Below are 4,544 nucleotides of genomic sequence, written 5' to 3' on the forward strand. Positions count from 1 at the left end.
AGAATAGATGTTAAAACTTTTAATGTTGGCAGCTGTGCAAGTTCATAAAAGTTTCACCAACATCTGGAGCATTCTATATCAAAACTTAAATATTTTTGGCAACTTTGTGGTTAAATTGTTATCTCAGGTTTGCTTTAGTTTAATTTCCTTTTTATAAGGAAAATAAATTATTTTCTATTTTATGGTTAGCCTTTGTATTTCCTTTTGTATAAATTCTGTTTATCTATATTATAAGGTGTACATTTCTATTCTTCCTCTATCCTGAGAGTCTAAAAGCAATTTCTACTCAGAGGTAAGGAATTTCATAACCTTTTGCATAAAATATTATTTTAATATATTCAATATATATATTTACTATATTTATACTATATAACACACTTAAGTAGGATCTGGGTTGAATATCCTAAAGAACCTACAACATTGATTAAGTTTAAATTTTGTGTTTGATTTTTTTCCCTTCTTTTGTATTCTAGTTAATGGAAATTATTTACAGTTTCACTTCACTGTTAGACATGTGCCTCAAATAGTAAAATAAAAGCTATATTTAAGGAAGAGATGTTGTAATAACCCTATCCATTCATTGCACAGTCACTTGAACACGGGGACATGATGATGAACTGGCTCAGAGCATGCTCTCAGGGAGCTTTTTGGTCTGATTTAGGAAAAAGAATGATAAGTAACTATGACAAATATGCTGTGGTAGGGGGATCAAAATCTAGAAAGATTCATAGCAAACTGACTCCCCCAAAGCCAACAGAGGCCATCCAGTGTGAAGCAGAGGCATTTAATCTCACTTGAGGATTGAGATTCTGCTGTTGCTCTTGGTTTTATTATTTTCATTCTCTGTGGGTGAGCACTGATAGGTCACTTTGTCTGCCCCAGAAGGGACATGTAAGCAGCATGGGAGAGGAGTCCAGTCTCAGGGAGAGAAGCCAGGCAGAAGCCCTGAATGCCAAACTCCTCTACCAGGAGGTCTGCTTGGCAGCTCGGTGTCTCGACCTCTTCCTTTGGAAAGGAAATGCCCACAAAGAGGTGTTCAAGTCTCACGTCCTGGCCCTTAGCAGCAACGTTCAGAGAGTCTGCGTTCAGCCCATGTTCCTGCATCCAGTGGCTTATGGGGGGAAGGCAGAGGAGCTGTTATGGAGGAAAATGTACTCTGATGTTGCCATGCTGCTGCTGACGACCAACAGGAAACACATGGACACCTCCGAACACTGGGCGGGCCCCTTGGGGATGCATCTGAGGGCTGGCCTCAGATTCTATGAGCATCTTTTCCTGTTCCTTCAGGGTCACTATGGGCTGAGATTACAGAGTTATATAGATTGACCTCACAGCAGCGTGCATTTGATTGGCTGCAACAAAATAGGGCCCACATCAGATGAAGAGACTGCCTGGGTTCAAATGGCCTGCCATCGCCATCTGCTCTACCTGGAGACTTGTTTTGCTATCAGAATGAGTTCCTAGCACTGGCCACCGAGGACTTGGCAGAGAGATGTTACTACAAAGCCCTGTCAGCGGCCCCACACTTGGGAATGCCCTTCAACCAGCTGGGAGCTCTTGCAGGGAGCGTGTGCTATGATGTTGCAGCCACCTACCTCTACCAGCTCTGTCTCCACTCGGATGTGCCTTTTAAAGGGGCAGCGTGGAACCTCAAACGGCTCTATGATCATGCAGGGCAAAGGTAACGGCCATCTGAAAAGGTACCAGGGAAAGAAACTGTCTCCAAGCCAGAAGCAGTGCTGGGATAACAAAAGGCTGCTAGTGAGCTTCCTCTACCTACAGAGCCTCCTGCAGCTGCAGTGGAAATTCAAAGCAGCCAGATTCATAGCCTTGTGCCAGCTGGTTCTGGAAGACTTTCGTCTCTGCCTTTCCTATCCGCCATGCCCATCTGACTCGAGCCAGGTTCCCACAGAAGGCAAGCCCTCCAGGGGCTGCTTATTTCTTCCAGACATCCTCATCTTGCATATGGTGGTTCTTTGTCTCATGAATGAGCACAGCCTGAGAAAAATAGACTGGAGACGGCACAGGCTGGCAGTCTTCTTCTTGTGGACACTTTCCTCCCATCTAATTCAACAAGTGAGTACGCGAATCCAAGCCAAGCTCCAGAAAGGGAGGCTGACTCCAGACACAACTATCTCCAGTGACGGAATCCAGAAGAAAGAGACGGGGGAGGGACAACAAGACGTTCCAGCCCCCTGCCCCAGCCTCCTCCATAGCAAACCCCAGGACAGCTGCAGGCAGTCTTGCGTTTCTGGCAAGAGCTGCGTCTCGGAAGTCAGGTTTCATTCCTGCAGCAACTCAGATGAGACAGATGAAGGGAAAAACACATTCTTCAGTCCCCAGGTCCACCCGGAAACAAGTAGTGACCCTTCATGTTCAGATTCTACTGATGAAGAAGGGAATGGTGCCTTGCATCCAGAAGCAGGGCAGGAAAGAAGGCCCCCATCCAAATACAAAGATGCCTGTCCCAGGGATAAGTGGAAGGCTTGTGAACCTCCTGCTTGTCTCCTAGATCTCTTGAAAACAACTATTCCTGCCAACTTGCCAACACCACCGAGTCTAAAGCTCCAAGGAAAACAGAGCTTACCCTTGGCTCCTGTCTTCATTCATGGTGTTCTGATGCCACAGTCTGAGCCAAGCCCTGTGTCCAGTGGTACCTCTGGTACAAAGGGTGATATGCGCAGCTTACTTGAGACAGAACCTCCTGCTGGCTCCTACCGGGGACAGAAGGCCTCCATTGGCCAGGCTGGCAACAATCTCCAGACCATTCAAAGAAAATTGAAGATCCTCTCTGCAGAGGGGCTGCTGCCCACCATCCAAGTGATCTTGGGCTGGCTCCGCACCAACCACAGCCTCCTTACCACATGTTGGCGGAACCCACTTAGCCTGTGGGAAGACATATGTGTACTGCTCAACTTGCTGCCATCAGTGGAAGCTCTTCAGGAACCAGGCCTGGGCCTGTCCCGTCACCTCCAGGACCTTGTGCAGAGTTGCACCAGCACAGAGAACCCCAGGTTCCCGCAGCTCCCTGAGGACATTGTCCTGTGCCAGTGCGCTCCCCTGCAGGTGTCCCAGGGGAGACTGGGTTTAAAGCAGGAGCCCCTGCCACTCAACAGCCAGGATGAAGCTGTCGTGTACACCTGTTTCCTGAGGAGCTTCGGCCACTTTGTGACCAGACTCCCTGGACGATTTCTGAGGTTCGACTCTAAACTGGGTATCTTTGTGAATACTGCTTCTGAAGGGCCAGAAAGCTCATCTCATCAGCTTCCAAGGGTCACATTTTCCAAAGACATTGCCCAGCGCTGGCTTCAGTGTGAAGTGATGTATCTGGAAAAGACCCTCAGGAGCCCCCAAACTCAGTCAGTTTTGGCCGCTTACCTTTTCCCAGACCCTAGGGCCCTCTGTAATCATCTTCCAGTCATCAAGCAACTCGCTGCCAGTGGTGAGTTTTTCCTCATCATACCCAGGATTGTGGTCGACATACTCTATGTCCTAAGGAAGAAATACAGCAGGGCCTCAGCAGCTGTTACCTTCTTAGAGAACGAGCTGAAGAGAGGGAACCAGTACATTCTATGCTGAGCTCTTGTGTTTCAGTTAAATTTCCTATCATTTCTCCTTCTCAATTTTTTAAAGAACACCGTTTTTTGACATTTTATTATATTTATTAGAAAATTTTCATTGACTCAAGAAATAAAACCCCATAGATTGTTTCATTCTAACATTACCATTTTTTTCTGTTCAGTCTGTTGTGTTTCCTCTGCATGCATATTTTTGTTGATGTAAATATATTGGCTAAATATGTTTTCAGCCAACTTTTATTTAAATTACAAACATTTCTTACATTATTGTATTATTTCATTGTCTGCCTTTAATAATTACTTCACATCATTGCTTGTGTAACTATTTATTTTCTTAATATTTTAGTATTATTAGTTATTATGTAATAAAGTGTCTTTATCTGTTAAGTTTAATTTCTTAGGATAGATGAACAGAAATTGATTTACTGAGTTAAAAAGTATAAATATATGTGGATGCAAAATAAATGTATTTTATTACATATATAAATAACAATAACTTTTTAATAGACTTTGTCAAGAAAATAATTTTGAAAATAGGAATAAATATTCTATACAGACCTCGAGGCTATGTTTTTCACAAAGTTTATTATAACCATTTTTCAACTATTTTTATGATATGTTTTTAGCAAATGACCATCATATTGGTATGACATAATTTGTTTAATCATTTTGCTATTTTTGGACGTTTGTTTCTACATTTTTTCATGTTATAAATAAAGAAATTTTTATTAGTGCCTTTGATTAGTAGGATATATTCCTTGAAGTAGAATCACTGAAACAAAGGGTAAGAATATATTAAAACCCTTAAGAGAGTAAATGATAGTGATACTCATTCAATTGGCCTCCAGAAAGGTGTGAGAATTCTTCCAAGAGTTTGAGTGTCATATTGCACTGTATTAAATTCAGGGAATTCTTTTTTTCCTTGCCAATTTGATAAGTGAAATTATCCTTATATTTTTGACTACA

The 4,544-nt window shown here is 43.0% G+C and overlaps 1 pseudogene; it reads left to right on the forward strand.

Moving 5' to 3' along the window:
* Positions 1-900: 900 nt before the first annotated feature.
* LOC127490796 (nonsense-mediated mRNA decay factor SMG5 pseudogene) lies at positions 901-3,598 on the forward strand (annotated as a pseudogene).
* Positions 3,599-4,544: the final 946 nt, after the last annotated feature.

This window comes from Oryctolagus cuniculus, chromosome 6 (genome assembly GCF_964237555.1).
Source record: "Oryctolagus cuniculus chromosome 6, mOryCun1.1, whole genome shotgun sequence".
Taxonomy (NCBI): Eukaryota; Metazoa; Chordata; class Mammalia; order Lagomorpha; family Leporidae; genus Oryctolagus; species Oryctolagus cuniculus.